Here is a 17,801-nt window from a genome sequence, read left to right as displayed (position 1 = left end):
TCAAGGAGTCTACAAATAGTGGCAAAGACTCTGGGAGTGTCTGGAACAAATGACAACTGGCTTCAAACATGAGACAGGCTGCTCCTTGGAGGAGAGAGGAATCAAGATTTACCTGGCAGTGTAGAGGTTAAAAGGTAGGCTCAGGAGCCAGAATCACCTGGGTTTAAATTCCAGCTCTGCCATTTACCAGTGGGTGACCTAGGGTAAGTTTCTTGACTTCTCTGTGTCCCAAGACCTTCATGTATATGGTAGGTATATTGGTTGGTTCTTAACTTCTGGGTTAAATGTGTTAACACATGTGAAGATCTTCAAACAGAGAGATGCATGACATTAACTCTCAACTATCCTGTGATACCACAATACGAACCAGGATGGAAGTATAGAAGTTACCAGAAGGCTATGACTTATTTCAATTGCTTCAAGAACCTCTAACCCAAAACTGCTGCCTACATTGATCGGGAAATCAGTTGTGAGGTAGAGTTTGTGGTCAATGGACTGTCAAAGAGGCTGGACTCTATGGACAGAACCTCTGTTGCAGGTGAAAGGCTACACATGATTTCATTTAAGGTTCCTTTCAACTCTAAGATTCTTGGACTCTTCAGGATGTCTCCCTCCCTTCCTTTCCCCTTCGAAGTGCTGAAAAACTTTTTCCCTTTTATATAGGGAGTGCAAGAATGAAGTACCAATGGGATTCTATACTCTGTAGAAAGGGGCTTCAAGTATTTCTTGAAGGGCCTTTGAGCATCCATCCCTCCCACCCCATTGGACAGACAATGCCTCACCCCAGCAGATTCTGCTTGGTAGGCCTGCCGAACTCTGAGTGCTCCCCAATGAGGGAAGAGGTGTCTTCCTGGTGAGTATCTGAGACCTACAGAGCAGGCTTATGTCTTGGCCCCCAAGCCATGAGTGAACACCAGTAAAAGCCAGGTGCCTGGGGAACTCAGAAGGTGAATAGAAATGATATTTAATTATGAGAGTCACCAACCCTCCCTGGGAACAGAAGCTTAGAAGCCAGGTCCAAGGGTGACATTTTGGGAGGTCCAAGGAAAACATCCTGCTTTCTCCTTGTGCTTCTATCTCTCAGATGGCTGCCAACGTTATTTCAACAGCAAGGAAGTCTTGTCCTGGCCTAGGCTCCAGTGAGACTGCACCAATGGGAAGTGCTGATTGAATTACTAACCTAGAAATGAGGAAACAGGTGGGAGTGGTCAGACATCCTGGTGGCTGCAGAGGAGATTTTGTATGAAGATAAAGAAATACTGTCTCAGATCCAGCTCTGCTTTGGGCTTTGGCTTGCAATTAATAATAATGACTTTACTGTTCTCTTCCAAGGTGACCTTGATCCAAATTGTTTCATCTCTTTGAACCTCAGTTTCCACATCTACAAAATGAGGGGCTGTGCTAATTCACCCCAAATTTCCCTTCCTGTTCCACACAGTTTTGCTAAGAAACCTCACAATCTTGGGTTATTTAATTCTCCCAACAACCCATTGAGGTAGGAAGGCCAAATTCTTTAGCTGACAAAAGAAACCTTAAAAGGAGTAAGTGACTTACTCAAAGTCACAAAACTAGGAAGCAGAAGAAATGAGACCTATACCCACCTCTATTAGACCCCAAAAGGTGGTGCATTTTCCTTCCTCCACCCAGTTGTCTTTCTCACTCCACAGCTGGCACCTATCCATATGTTCATACCCCAAGTCCTGTAGTGTCTCCTCTCTGGTAAGGAAATGATGGGTATGCACAGTGAACTGGGCAAGAAATGGGACAGAGACTGCAAAGGGTCAAGGCCAGCTCCTCCCAGACTGAAACTGAGAACTGATCCTCCTGAGGAGGCAGCTTTTTGGCACCGGCAATAAAATTGATCAGAGTTTGAGGCTATAAGCGCACATCACTGTTTTGGCACATTAGTGTTGCGCCTTCTTCTGCAAATGGATGTGATTTTTATGGCATTGTTTATGGAGCTAAATATTCAGATCGATTCTCTTTTCCCTCTCCCAGGGCTCTTCTGGTAAGAAACAAACATTCCCTGCCCCTGTGGTGGGAAGCTGCTCCTCTGCCCCCCTCCACCAGGCAGACAAAGGCCAGGTCTCCCTGTCCCCTGCAAGCCCCTTCACAAGTCCCTGTAATGCCAGGGGGCTGAGGCCCAGAACCTCAAGTGCCTCCCAATCCTCATCCATTTACTCCCCTGAAACCTAGAAGCCTGTGATTAGGAAAACAAGACAAAACAAATAAAACAAAATAAACACACAAAAAAAGGCAGTCCCTGAGTCATTTTGTGTTGTCTGGGTCATCTGGGGCTTCTGCTTCCTCAATTCTCCAGAGTGGCTTATCTCTTGGTACAAATCTTCAAGCAGTTGTCTTCCCATTAAACAAACAGGCCAGGCTCCCTTTCCTTTATTCACTAACAGAGCAGTAACAAGCTTCTTCCTCCCCTAGCACAGGAAGCCCTCCCCAGTTGTGTGTTAAAAAGGAGAGCTATTCACATTTCTCAGGCCAAGTCTCACAGGACTTGGCCACCTGCTTTTTCTCTGTAGGAAGCCGCTTGCCTTCCCCCACAATAGAATCCCATTACTAATCTTCCTCTGAGGCTTGGAAAGACCCTAAGAGAACAGGAGTCCAACTGCCAGCTGAACTATCTAGACTAATACATCCTCTCCAAAACCTTGACACATGCAGTCTTAGTTCTCATTTACACATAACAAGGAAGGTTTGGGGGCCAAATAAACTATTCTCCTCTTATAGATCCTCAAAGCATAGCATATGAAATCTGAAAGACACCCAAAGCCCTGCAGTAAAGCAAAATCTTCTGTTGTGTTTATCCCAAGGTCCTCCAAACTTTTTAAACCATGGATTCCTTTCTCTCTGGAATAATTATTGACATTTGGAACTAGGGTTCCATGGAACACAATTCTGGACACTATGGACTAGCTGATTCTCTGGGTTCCCTGGAAGTCCTGACAGTTTATGGTTCTATCATCTAAACCTCTACAGTATCATTTAATGTGACCAAAGTCATGTACAGCCTCTCTGGGTCTCTGTGATATGCCTCTATGGTCTATCATTCTCTGATGGGGTAATTAAAGGTTCCTCCTTTGCAGTTACCTGCCAAAGTGGGAGGAGGTTTAAGGTCTACACTCTTGAATCTCAACACTTCTTTCCACTATTTCAACAGCAGCAACACAACTGCCATAGGCTCTAATGAGCGAGATGTCAGTTCTGCCTCTGCTGCTTACACCTCTGGAGCCTTAGACAAGTTACTAAAGTCCTCCAAGCCTCAGTGTGGTATGCAGAATTCTAAGACAGCTCCCAAGAGCCCCATGGCAGATGCCCACACCCTGTACAATTCTCTGCCCTATAGCAGGGGATCTCTCTCATGCTATTAGGTTACTAATCAGTTGACTTTGAGTTCATCAAAAGGGAAGCTATCTTGAGTGGGCCTGATCTGTGATCTGCCTTCTAGAATAAGGAGGCCAGGGACTCTCTTTCACTTTTTTGCTTGTCTTTTCTCCGTTTTTTTTTTTTTTAAGGACTCTCCCTGAATGTACCTTGGTATTAAGGTGGGCTGAGTGGGATCAAACCTTAACCCATCATATGAAGGAAGAAACTTCTCAAGAATAGATTAATGGATTTGACCCCTGAAAGTAGTAAAAAGGTCCTATGAAGCAAGTGTACAGCCACCAGAAGGCCAATAGTCAAGTTTATTGACAGTCAGCCAAATACGCATTCATTTAGTAACAAGCACTTATTGTATACCAATCATGTAATGGGCCTGATAGGTGCTTGGAAAAAGACAGCATCTTTGCACTTAAAGAGTTCCTGGTGTGTGAACTCTGGGTAGTGACAATAATATTTCCACCAGGGACCCAGCCTAGGATTGCAATTCTACAGACCTATTTGGCTGTGAGCATCAAAGGAGAGAAGATGACTATATTTCATTGGTGTGACCATCAGATGTCCAGTTATAAGGTTTTCAAGAAGTTCTATTACCAAAGCTGCTCTCTAATTCTAAGGCAGTGGTCACCCAATTAGGGGGAAAAGACACTGTGAAGGGAGACAAAGTACTGAATCAGACCTATCTGATGATCCACAGAAGAGGACAGTTAGCAGAAGAAAAACACTGATAACAGTACTATGTGTGAGCACTCACTGTCTCCTACCACTCTCATCCCTGGTAAGAAGCAACATAAAAAGGAGGCCTGTACAGAAGATTCCAAGAGTCACACTGGCAAATTCATTTAAGTACAAAGTGACTACTATATACCCGGATATTGTTTTAGATGTTGGGCATATATTGGATGACCGACAATGATTCTTCCTTTATAGGGCTTACGTTCTATCAGAAATAGACAAACAAAACAATAGATATTATTTTTAAGTAAATAAATCAATATGTTAAAAGGTAACTGGGGTTGCAGATGCAGGAAGGTGTTGCAATTTTAAGTAAGTGGTCAGTGTGATCTTATTGTAAAGGTGAGATCTGAACAAAGACTTGAAGAAAATGGGAAAATAAGCCAAGCAAATACCTGGAAAAGGAGTTTTTCAGACAAAGGAATAGAGAGAGCAAAGACCCCAGGGCAGGATTTTGAAAATAATAAAGAGGTCAGTGTTGCTATATCAGAGTAAGGTCCATTAGATGAGACTTGTAGAATGTAAGGTAAGGGGGTCACTGTCGGGACTTCAACTATAATTCTGAGAGGAGTAGGGAGCCCTTCCAGGGTTCTGAGTAGAGGAGTGCTACGATCTTTCTTAGCCTCTAAAAAGATCATTCTTGTTTATATATGGGGAATAGAGAGAAGAGTAAATCACTGAGACCTTTCAAGAGGATACTGAAGTGACTCAGAAGTGAGATGAAGGTGACTCCAACCAGAATTGGTGCAATACAGGTATGAGAATTGGTCAGATTTCATACATATTTTGAAAGTTGAGCCAACAGTAGAGTATTTCCTGGCAGAAATTTTGGCCTAAGCAACAGGAAGTTTGAAGTTGTCATCAACTGAGATAGAGAAGACTGAAGAAAGAGCAGATTTCTAATAGGGGGTTGGGAGGTCAGGAGTTCTGTTTGGGACATGTTGAGTCTCAGGATGCTATCAGAATTCAAGCAAATGCAGGGAGGTTTTGCACTTCTAAATAGATCAGAGTAATATCTATTGGATATTCAAGTTTGAAGTTCAGGGAAGAGGTATATATTGGAGTCATCAAAATATAGCTGACATTTCAGGTCACAAGACTAGATGAGGTCATCAAGAGAATAAGGATATCAAGAAGAGGACCAAGGAGTGAGCCCTGGGCTCACAGTACGCCTAACATTAGGAAACACAGGAGAAGAGATGAGAAAGCAAAGGAGGTAGGAAAGAATTATCAGTGAGATAGGACAAAAACTAAAAGACTGTCATCTGAGAAGACAAGGAGAGGGTGTGGTCACCTAAATCAAACTGTTGTTGATAGGTCAAGCAAGATGCAGATTGAACACTGTTCACTGGATTTCACAGTAGATAGGTCCTTGTTGGCCTTGATAAGTTTCAGTGCAATAGTAGGCGAAAAGCCTTACTGGCTGGTGTCAACTCTTTTGAGGAGTTTTGCTGCAATCAGAAGCAAAGATATGGGCAGTAACTCAAAAAAGAGATGGGATCAAGAGAGGATGTTCTTAAGATCAAAGAAGAGAATGTTATGTGCAGATGGTAATGGTCCAGTATGAAGATAAAAACTGACGATGTATAAGAGAAGGAATAATTGTTGTAAGGGAAAGAGAGGGATTGTGTGCATACACAAGTAAAAGGGTTGGCTATAGACAGGAATGGACAGTTTGTTCATGGGAGCATGCAGGAAGGGCAGAGTATTAGTGGGTAGATGCTTGTAGGTGAGTGGAGGCAGCAGTAGAAGTTTGTGGAAGACCTCTTTTGATTGCTGTCTACTTCATTAAGAGAACTGAAGCAAAGTCATTAGTGAAGAGTGAGGATGAGAGAGGTACCAAAGGAGAAACCTTAAAGCATGCTGTCATAACGATATGGTGTTATGACACACAATATTTATTGAGCTTTTGCTTCATGCCATGTACTAAGCTCTTGACATGTGTCTTTACAACAACCTTCAGATTTTTGTTATTATATACCTTTAAAATTGGAGAAACGAGTCTCAGGATGATCAAGCAAATTGCCCTTAGTCACCTGGCTGATAAGTGTGAGAGCCAGGATTCAAACCTCAACCTGACATGCTGCAAAGACTTTGCCCTTAACCCAAAATAAGAGTATGTCAGCACCAAGTTGATTGAGAAGGGAAGGTTTCAGTGGTGAGACGCCCAGTTGGAAGAATGCATAAGGGGCCGACATGAGAATAAAACTGCAGTCACCAACTTTATTGAGGGCAGCGTGCTTCTATTGCAGGGAACACACTTCTACTTCTGCTCCCCAGGGGACCACATGGGCTCCACACATATCAGAATACGATACTGGCATTCAGTCACACATGCATGATACAATAAGCTGAAGTATGTTTACATATTTTAGGTGCAGGCACCCTACTACACTAATGTAACATTCTAAATCCAGGGTCCTGTTCCTAACTATGAGCCTGGATCACAGCCAGACATGGACCTGCCAAGCCTGGGACGCACATTCTACTCTTATAGGGTTGTGGTGCAGGATCTGGCCTAGAGGGTGCTACCTTGATCCTACAATCTACTTGCCATTCCTGGAGTGGCTTAGCCTTATGGGGTATCACTTCTGGGGTACTCTTTACCCACTGTCTCTCTGGGTGCTGCTCAGTACACCAGAGGCATTATGACACAGTAACTTGTACTTGTGCCAGGGTCAACAATAGCCCCGTCATTTTGCTACCCGTTCCATGGTATAAGCCATCTGTATACCAGGCATCCTCAGGGATGGGAGCCCAACCCTCTATGTAGAAACTCAGTATGTCTCCCATCTCAGCAGGCTCTGCCAGGAGCTGTGCTTGAAACTGCACTGGTCCCAATAGGGAGTACAGTTGACCTGACAGGAGGCTCACAGAGAACTGTGCCCGCTGCTCCAGGTATGCCCCTCCCACTTGGACAGTATGGGGTTCTGAGTCTTCCCCAAAACAGCAGCCAACCCTCCATGGGGTATGTGAACTGTACAGTTATGGGATTAGGGCCACTGATGGCCTCACTGGCCAAAAGGGCTGCTTATATGGCAGCCAGTTGCTTCTCTAGCATTTCTGCACTTTTCCACAATTGGGACCAGAAGCCTATTTTCACCTTCTGGGAACTGTGCTTCTGCCACAAGCCCAATCCAAATCCTATGTTATCCACCTGCACTGTAAGCAGTAATGGGAGGGCTGGATCTATTACACGCAGAGTTTGGGCTTGTGCTACAGCTTGCTTTCTAGCCTTAAAGACTTCTCCTATCTCAGGGGTCCAATCCCACTAGGCAACCCACAGCACTAGACAGTGCAGGGGTTGCATCAATGAGACCAAATGAGGAATAAACAGTCTCTAAAATCCCAGCAGTCTGAAATAAGTTTGGAGCTGCTTCACGGTTTCGGGTCGGGGATATATCTGTAGCTTATCAATCACTGCCTCTGGCATTGTTTTTGTCTTACCTGTTCAGACAATTCTCAAAAATTCAACAGAGAACCCAGGTCCCTGGACCTTGTCCTCGTTGACTTCTCAACCCCAGTTGGCAAGAGTTTCTCACAGGCTGGTCACCGCTGCTTCTAGTTCTGTAAGAGAATCAGAGGTTAGAATTGTATCAATCAATGTAATGATACAAGTGCACTGTGGGCAGTTGTTTCCACATGGCTAAATCTTGAGCCACGAGGCCATGGCACAGAGTAGGGCTGTGCAAATAACTCTGGGGAAGGACAAGGAATGCCCACTGTTGCCCTTCCCAGGTGAAGGCAAACTGTTCTTGACTTTCTGGGGCTGTGGCAATAGGGAAAAAGACATTTTCCAAGTCCGCCACATAATGGTATTGTCCAAGTGCATGTGACAATTGGTCCATAATGTACATTTGGCATGGCAACATGCAGGGACAGCATAACCTTATTCAGCTCCTGTGGCCTCAGGTCAACCGGCTCCCCCGCCAACCTGATGGCCCAGCAGAATCCCTAATCAAGGAGAGATAATTGTCCAGCCTCACCTCACGGGTTGCAACTTTCTGGGAATAAGAGTGAATTGCTGGTTAGCGCGCAGCTGATTCCACAGTGCCCTAAGCACTTCATTAGGTTGCTACTCAGTCTTTTCTGCAGCGACCCCTGCCACGAGGAGATCAAACCACATTTGTCTGCAGCTCACAACTGAACGCGCTGGGGGATGCTGGCTCCTGCTTTTCGGCCACGGCTTCCTCCACGCACTGGCCACTCTGAAAGTACGGCAGGCAATAGGGTGTGCATTTGGGTGGAACTCCCTGCTGTTCACTTCCACATCCTGCAACCTAGCCATAGCGGATGTCACCTCATGGATCCGCCTATCCACATAAGGGGCCAGTAGTGCTTCCATGGCACCAAAAGTACCAAGTGGGCCAGAAGTCAAAATCAAGTCCTTCATACAGGTTCTAAATACCTCTTCATCAGGGCTTGTATACTGGTTGCAAAACATCATCTATCACATACCCATTTCCCCAATTATCTGAACCAGATCTAAGTACATGGTCCATCTGCTCACTGTCTCTGGCAGCTCGCCCAGGTTAGCCAACACTGACCATACAGTTAATTATGGAGTGATTGTTTGCACCCTGAGCCAGTAGGCACCATAGTCCAAAGGCACTGCCTAAGGAGTGGTATCACCATTATGGAGGTCAGCTAAGCCTTCTCTTCCAGAAATAATTCAGTCCCTTCGGCCCATCACCTCACAGCTGCAGCAGCCACCCCGGAACCATCTCCCTGGCTGTCTGCCATACCTGTTTCATCAGGTCCCAGAGTTTGGTGGGGGTGTACTGGATCAAGGTGGTTTTAGCCTAGGGGTGCCTCCAGCTGCTCCCTTAGGGCCAACGGCTGTTCCACTTCAACCTGCTGCCATATCATTTGCCGTGTCTGCCACGGTATTGCCAGTGGGCTCCCAGACAGGGACGATGACAGCGACCCGTCAGGGCTCTGCAGCATGCATTCCACTGCCACCAGCCCTTCTTCCTGGTGTTGTAGCTACCACACACACTGAGCCTGATCCCGACCCTTCAGGCTGGCCTGCCGCAGCACTGCCAGGAACGTCCAGGCCACTCGACCCTCTGCCTCCCGGTGAGCAGTAGGGAAATTTGGCTCCAACATCTCCAGAACTTTCCAGACATCCTCTGGATGCAGTTTCACTCTGTCCCAGTCCTCCGGGGGCATCCACATAGCCAGATACATGGACATGGGATACCACTGGGAGGCAGGGGACCACATGTCCTCCGCCTGGGTCTCTTCCACCCGGGGGACCATCCAGAGCACTGGGGGCTGTACACACCTCATCCTACCGACTGCACCAAGTGTCAGCACCAAGCTGATTGAGAAAGGAAGGTTTCAGTGGTGAGACGCTCAGTTGGAAGAATGCACAAGGGGCCAACATGAGAATGAAACAGCAGGCACCAACTTTATTACGGGGAGTATGGTTCTATTGTAGGTAACACACTTCTACTTCATCTCCCCAGTGGACTACATGGGCTCTACACATATAAGAGTACGATAGTGGCATTCAGCCACACATGCATGATACAAGAAGCTGAATTATGTTTACATATTTTAGGTGGAGGCGCCTTATTACACTAATGTAACATTCTAAATCCAGGATCCTGTTCTTAGCCACAAGCCTGGATCACAGGCAGACATGGGAACAACCAGGCCTAGGATCTATGGAGGAGAAGGAAGAAGCAGGGAGAGGGATGTGGAGGGGAGAAGGGCACTTTCCCTATCTTAAGACAGTGATGGGCTGAGAGGAAAAAGCTGGCTTGGTTGCCTCAAAGACCCATGAAAAATGAATTCAAGTGGTTGCTCAGATGTTCCCACGCCTTCCAGGCCCTCTTTCTGGGCTCTTAGCACATTGTGCACATACATTTATTTTTTGTTTATTTTAATTTTATTTTTAAATTACAGTTGATGTACAATATTATCACATATTTATTAAAGAAAGCACCTTTCATGGTATATTACACTCACTATAACGCACCCCAGGCTTCCCTCTATTACAATAGCCAGGTTCAGGACACCGGAGAAACAGGGGTATTTCTGCATTACTTTTCTGTTGCTACTGTAACAAATTACTACAAACTTAGTAACCTGAAACCACACAAATTTGTTATCTTACAGTTCTACAGGTCAGAAGTCTGAGATTGGTCACATTGGCTAAGATCAAGGTGATGGCAAGGCTGCATTCCCTTCTAGAGACTTTAGAAAAAATCCTTTTCCTTGCTTTTCCTAGATACTAGAAGCTACTTGCATTTCTTGGCTTCATCTTCAGAGCCAGCAATGGAGGCTTAGTCCTTTTCGCATGGAATCATTCTAACCTGCTCTTCTGCTACCCTCTTCCAGGCCCCTGTGATTACACTGGGCCCACATGGATAATCCAGGTTAGCTGATTAATTCTATCTGCAACCTTCATCATTCCCTTTCATCATAATCACAGGTTCCAAGGATTGGAACATGGAGTTGGGATGGGGTATCAGTGTGTCTACCACAGTGGGTCTAAATTACTAGCTCATAGTCTACACAAACCACATCTCTGGAACCCTAGCTGAACAGATCCTTACTGTCATCATTTATTTATTCATTCATTCAGGAATCTGGCCTTTAGGAAATAGCCCTGGTCCAGGAGTTATTCTCCTTCCTCCCCTGCAATGTTTATTTTATTAGTGAATGTGTCCTTTTGCCCAGAATCCCTGCAGAAAATCTGAAATGAAAAACTGCTTTGCATCTAATTCAATACCACCTCTGCTCTGGGAGGGTAGGGTACGAGTAAGAGATTCCCCCATTTCCCAAGCATCTCTTCTCCACTTCTTCCTTCCCAGGATGTAGTTGATATATGAAGTGAGCCCTGGTGGGTTGTGGAATTTTTCCAGACAAATTCTGTTAGCAGGGCTATTTAAATGATTGTAATTACTCCAGAAACGCCCCATTAAATCTCCCAGTGAAGGATGCTGAGGAAAAGAGCAGAAATTGAGGAAGGGCTAAGAAAAAGAAACAGCAACCAGCCATTGGCTCCTGCAGCCTCTTCTGCCACTTGCTTAAAACAAGGAGGCAAGGGAGGGAGCCAAGGGCAAGAGAGAAAATAAACAGATAGTGTCAGGTCCTGCCATTAGAAATGCAAAATTCATTAGAAAAACATTGATTGCAAGGAATTGATTTGGTAGTGATTTGATTGTCAGGCCTACAGTACATCCAAGGAAAATTTTCATTATGATTCAGAATTCGTTAAAAAGAAGATAAGACAGGACGGCAGTAGAGCAAGGACGCGCTGTTGCAGAGTCTGTTCTTTGAAACCCAAGACTGGCCTGGGAGCTGCTCCTGAAGAAGACTGCATCTATTGTTATGGGAGAACTGGTGATTTTCCTGTCACTTTCCTGGGACCTATAATCTGTTAATTCTACAGGGAGGCACAAACCCATGGAGCGTGACCCCATTTCATGGGCTCAGTGGGGGCAGTTTCCTGTTGCAGCCACGTTCCACTTAAAGGAGACCACACTCTAGCCAGGACATCCCTTTACTGTCCCTCCCTTTCTCTCCCATCAGTGAATTTACAGAGTACAGGGCCAGATAAGAGTAGGGGCTTCAGGTAACAAGTATGCCCATAGCCACATGCCCTCCCGGTTCAGCTTCCCATTCCTCAGAGAGCTTTACCAGAGCCTCCCTTGACCCCTCCCATCTCACACTTGCTTATGGCCCCAAGGCCCCTCCCTCTTCTGATTCATTCTACTTCTATCTTCCCACTCCTTTAGGTTCCTGGAAAAGCAAGGTTCCCGTGTTTGGGATCCTGATATTCCTTTTAGATTCTGGTCTTGACTTCAGCTTCCTCACTAACTTAGATTCTCTAGGAAAATCTTGACTTCTCTGTCCCACCTTTCCAGCCCCCAATAACAGCCGGGCTCTTGCACTGATTTTAGTAAAACCGCTTAGATATATCCTATTTTGTTTGTTTGTTTGTTTATTCTTTTATTATTTGTTCTAGCAGGCTCTATCTCTATCTCTGCACATCAGCTCTGCTTTTTTCTATCTTTCTGCGTCTGTCTCTGTTCTCACCTATTTGTACCTGGTGCTCTTTATTTCCTCTCTTCTCTCTTTTACCCCTAGCTTTTCTCACCTATATTCTTTTAATCTCCTGGATAACTATCCAAGTACAGGATCTTCTATATCACTTAGCTAGAATGTCTTCTTGCTTTACAAATTTCTTGACCTCCTATCCTAGATTCTTATCTATAAAGTGAGTGTAATAATAACAACATGCCTATCTACCTAGTAGGAGCAAATATAATCATACATTGTGTGAGTCCTTTGCAAACTGAAGAGGCTACTTAAATATGAATTGTTTTGTTTCTCCAATTCAGAGATTCGCAATGTACATAATTTGCATTTTGAAGGCAGTCCTCAATGATTAGTATTTAATATTTAAGAAATTATTTTGGCCAGTGATTTCAACACTAGATTAAAAAAAAAATAGTGGTTTCACTGGTCGGGTTAAGATTTGGGCAAAATACCCTTGAAAAGCTTTGGTAATGAAAACTTGCATCGAGGAATGAAAGCCAATGACTTGTACTTGACATTTACATTTCTACAGAGCCATGGCCTACCTCACCCCTACTTCAGGACTAAACTCCTCTCCTCCACCTACTTTCTTACTTATACTCCATTCTCATTTTCCTATCCAAAATGAGCCCATGGAAAGAGATTTGTAAGAGGGGAAAGAGTGCTAGAATTTGAAAAACTAACAAGAGACATGAAGAATGATAATTTCCCTTTTTTAGAGTTTCACCTCCCAGGGGGTGCTCACACAGTGACCAATAAGCTCTCTTCCTCCTTCTAAAAGAAACATGGCTTCAGTAAGATGCCAAACTGCACCCCTGCTTCTGTTTCCTCTTTTAGATGCCTTATTTGCCTCAGCCTAGCCTGGCTTTGACTCTTTCTAACATTCAAATCTGACCCCAGTGTTGATTTTATTCATCCATCCATGTCTCAGCCCTGACCTCTGTTCACAAGTAATTTAACCTATTTCATCAAATATAAGATGCATCAATTCTAAAATGTACCATCACTGTATGTATCACAAAGAAGGAAAAGCATACTGTCAAATAAACTATGATGCGCTATCCATGGTAAGATCCATTCTCATTTCAAAGATGCTACAATGTGAACAAATGTAGAATTGATGAAATACAAGCCTTCAGCCATTGAGTCCACCTCTCATCCCCCATCATGGATTTGATGTTTTTCTGCTCATCCTGAGGCTGACGCCTCTAGTTTCATTTCACTCTGAAATTCCCAACCCCCTCTAGCTCTTGACTAGGAAGCAGTCCTGCTCTCCACCCCTCAGCCGTCTCCATGAGAAAGAGCTTGTCCCTGAAAGCCACAGGATCAGAGAGGCCCAAGGCGACAGGGGAGACCTTTGCTGTGGCAGCCTTTTTTCCTCCAAGATGAGCAAACAGGCCTCACAGCATTCAAGCAGTATTTACTGGCACACACAAGCTCTGGGCTAAATTCTGGGTATGCAAGGATAACCAAGATTGCTCCCTGACCTCAAGCATCTTAGCTCAGTCTAGACAGCAGCCCATTCTGAAACATTTGAAGTACTCTATAATGGGGTGTGATCTAAATGGAAGGAAGTTTCTAAGTATTGTATGTTAGAGGCTGGGTGAAAGTCAGGGAAGGCTTCACAGAGGAAGTAACAATAAACCAGGTCTGGAAGTATAAGAAAGAAATTAAGAAGCCAAGAAGAGGGAAAGGTATTTCAGACAGAGGTAAAATCATGAACAAAGAACCCAAGTATAAAAGGTCAAATAATATTGAGGAACTGCCATGGTTCCAGGTAGGCTATTGTGAGGGGATATATGGAGGAAGAAGGAGAGGGTGCAAGGGATAAAATGGAGCCTGGTTGTGAAAATCCCGAATGGCAGGTTAAAGAGTTAAGCTTTTGGCCTTAGCAATAGGGAGTCACGGAAGGTGTTTGAGCAAGAGTGTGGAGTGTTTTCTGTGCATACTTGCAGCATGCTTATTGGCTAAGGACTTCTGCTAAATAAGCAGATCTCAGTGATCTTTGACCTCTGGTCTTCTCACCCTACCACATTGTTTCATAGGCTCTGCCTCTGCCTCTGGCAAAGCTGAAATTCAGAGGGTGGGATAGATGCCAACTCAGAGAGCCTAGCTTGGGATAAACCCTCAGAGCATTTGTGAGATCGTTAGCACTGACCCAGATTGCAGCAATAGAACCTACCCCCTGCAAGCTCAGGGGAGCGGCGGTGGGTAAAACTCTCATCAGGACCATTTAGAAAGGAAGACAAAGGGGTCCTGAGCTAGGAGAGAATTTGAGAATGGAAAACCAACTGTGAGCTCCTGGTCACCAAATGTCATATTGATTAGTCTTCCAAGGGGCAAAGCAATTGGCCTGAAGGGCCAAGGTGTGAGAAGAGAGCTGGTTCTACCCACAATTTTAAATCATGATTCTTAGGCACGATTCTGAGTAAAAATCAGTGATCCTTCTGAAGAGTGAGATTTGCTCAAAGGACAGCCAGAATTGCTGTAATGAGTACATCCATTAATTTTATTATACAGCACAGGAATAGACACCATGATGACTCAGGCTTTCCCTCTGGGGTTAGGCTGCTCCTGGTGATCAAAAGGGACCCCCCCCCCAATCCATGGTATCCTGTGATTTAGAAAGAATTTCAGTGAGAAGAAATTTGGGAGATTTTTCTTAAGGATCATTTCCTGGAAATAAGACACAGTATACTAATTAAGGTAACATTAGCTGCTATAACAAATAAACACAAAATCTCAGTGGTTTAACCCAAAAGAAGTTTTATTTCTTCTTCTCATGAGAAAGTGCTCTGCTTCACAGAGTCGTTCAAGAACCCAGACTAATAAAAAAAACTTTGCCACCATAAACATGTGTTTATCCCATGGTCACCCGGGGCACTCACATCCAGCCAGCAAATGAAGGAAGACTGAGAGAATATATTATTATGAATGAAACCTGATACTGGCATGTATCAGTCACTTTTACTCATAGTCCATGCTCAGAACTCAGTCACATGGCCCATGTGTATGCAACAGACGGTGGAAATGTGATCCCTGTCTGCACAAGGACTTTCCATGACGGTTCCGCACTGTGCAAGGGAAACATGATTCTTTAGTGAACTACTAGCCATCTGCCCCAGGAAGCTTGGTGTGAATAGAAGAAAGAGCACCGGACAAAGAGTCCAGGAGTAAATATGTGATCTATAAGTCCTTTTTCCTCCCTTGGCTTTGGCATCTTCATCTCTACAATGGGAGAGTTGGACTTAATGGTCTTCAGCAGGCTTTGACCACTATGCTGAAGTTGAAGTACTCTGGGAAAAGAGTAGTAGTACCTGAGCCCATGGGAAGCTCTTCCAAGTAAACTGCCCTCCTGGGCATGGAGTCACACTGCTCTGAGAAAACTGTACCAGACCACAGTCTCACTCTCAACCCGATGTCACACAAATGGGACCCAAGAGAGGCTAGAAATTGAACAGTCCCAACAAGAAAGGAAGCATGAAAGGTTACATTATTTGAGCCCACATGGGGGTCCAAATGACCTTTCCTTGAGCAGAAAGATGCAAGCTACTGATTGAGAGATGAATGAAGCAGACAGCATCAGGAGCTGGGAGTCCCCTGGGACCACAAGGATTGAGCAGAAGGGCTCATGCTACCTGAGTCACAAAGATGAGCACTCCATGTCCAGGTGGGAACTGCTGGAGCTATATGAAAACAAACACACAACCCATCTGTTACACACAGCATTTACATAGATGGATACCAAGGTCAGGTATACACCAGAAACACACAAGCATAGATGTGCATGCATATGCATGTGCACATAAATGGATACACATGGGCCAGATAAGGATAGACTTGTACACACATTTCCAGCCATCCATGAATAGGTAGACACATTCAGATATGCACAGAGGCACATTTGGACATTATACCAGGACCCACAGGATATACATCATTAGGGGCATGTAGGTGGATACATAAGCTCATTTCCACACAGAATTCACATGGATACATTCTGAGCATTCACATGGATATCCTCATAGTTTCACACGGGTGAATACATACCTAAGAACATATCCACAGGAGCACACAAATGCATCGACCCATAAATGGTTAATACCACAGTACATATACTCATACGTGGCTAATACCACAGTATATATACACATATACATAGAGGCCATGCAAATGAGCATCTCACAGTTAACCATCTAACCTCAGAGCTACACACACACAGGAGGCTAGGAGATTATCTTAAACCCTGGTCAGATGTGTTGGCCTTAGACAAATCATTTCCCTCTTTGGGCTTCAGCAACCTCAACAGTAATATGGGGGCTGGACTAGGAGATCTCTAAACTGCCATATAGATATTCATAATTCAATTAGAAAGCATGGCTCCTGTTTACCAGGTGCTTCCAATCTAATGATAAGTGGGCAAGCACAATCCAGAAATGACAGGGAGGCCCAGAAAGCTACCAGTTTATAACTCATGATGACATCTATACAAATAGGGTTTGGGGAGATAAAATAAAAATGGCACCAGAGCTTCCTTTAAAGAAGATATGGCTTCCTCAACTGGACAATACAGCAGTGAACCACCTGGCTTCCAGCCCTTCCAGAGGTGGCACTCTAGGGAAGCCTGCACATGGCTGGCTTGAAGGGGGATTCAGGAAGCAGAAGGTGGCTGGGGCTTTCTCTCAGGCCTCGGGACCACTGAAGACAAATCTGTCCAGGGGTCCTTCAGAAGGCCAAGAACCAACACCAAGAGGCCCAGACTAACAACCGGTTATGAGCTGGAAGCAACAACCATAGGGACGAGCTAGATGCCTGTCTCTGCCTACACTCAGCCCACAGCAGCCCTCTTACTTAAGGAATTCCATAAGTGGCCTCTGAGTAGATCTGTGCACTCTGTCTTCCTCTGTCAAACGGCCTGTGGCTCTCTGCAGGACAATGCTGGCCAAGATCCAGGAGGCGAAGGCTCTATAGTATGGGTGCCTCAATACTAATGTGACTACACGTGAAGACCTGTGTGTGCCTACATAAGCATGTATGTGCATGAGGCTGTTTATTGGGTCTCTGCGAATGTGCCTAATGCTGTCTTTACCACACGGGTGTAACTGTTCATGAGTGCATCCTCGCCCATCCGAATCTGCTTGTGTAATGCATACTTTAATATGCAAATCATTTGTGGGTAAGTGTGTTTGTATATGTTTTTACCCATCCACCCTATTCTTGGGTACCTTGGTATATTCATCTTAAAGGGAAAACCATTTCCTGTGCTCCTGCCCTGGCTTATACAGTGAGAAGTTCTGCCCTCCAGGAAATAGTGTGAAGAAATCTTCTGCTTTCTCTCCACAGCCACCCTTCCTTGACCCACTTCCCTCCTTACGAAATTGGTAATATTGGGAAAAGACTAGGGCGTGGTGCCTGTATGGCCAGGGTCAGTGTAGAAAACACACATCCTCTCCTCCTCTGCAGGGTAATCTGGACAAGGTAGGCTCTGCCCAGAAGCAAGGAGGCCTTGGGTGTCTGGGTTCTTGGCTGATGACTCTGGGGAACCGCAACACAGGGGAGAAGTGTGGGCCTCAATTCTTTTAATCAACACTGCTAGCAATAAAGCTAGTATCTTGACA

At 44.8% G+C, this 17,801-nt stretch overlaps 1 long non-coding RNA gene across 1 annotated transcript in view; it reads right to left on the bottom strand.

Moving 5' to 3' along the window:
* Window positions 1-7,616: 7,616 nt before the first annotated feature.
* LOC107505064 overlaps window positions 7,617-17,801 on the bottom strand; it is a 37,591-nt gene continuing 27,406 nt past the window's right edge. Inside the window, exon 3 of the long non-coding RNA XR_001595616.1 lies at window positions 7,617-7,695. This is a non-coding gene — a long non-coding RNA (uncharacterized LOC107505064). The remainder of the gene's footprint in view (window positions 7,696-17,801) is intronic.

Source organism: Rousettus aegyptiacus, unplaced genomic scaffold (assembly GCF_014176215.1).
Source record: "Rousettus aegyptiacus isolate mRouAeg1 unplaced genomic scaffold, mRouAeg1.p scaffold_m13_p_5, whole genome shotgun sequence".
Taxonomy (NCBI): domain Eukaryota; kingdom Metazoa; phylum Chordata; class Mammalia; order Chiroptera; family Pteropodidae; genus Rousettus; species Rousettus aegyptiacus.
Note: the sequence above shows the minus strand (reverse complement) of the source record. Positions and strands in the feature narration are given on the sequence as shown.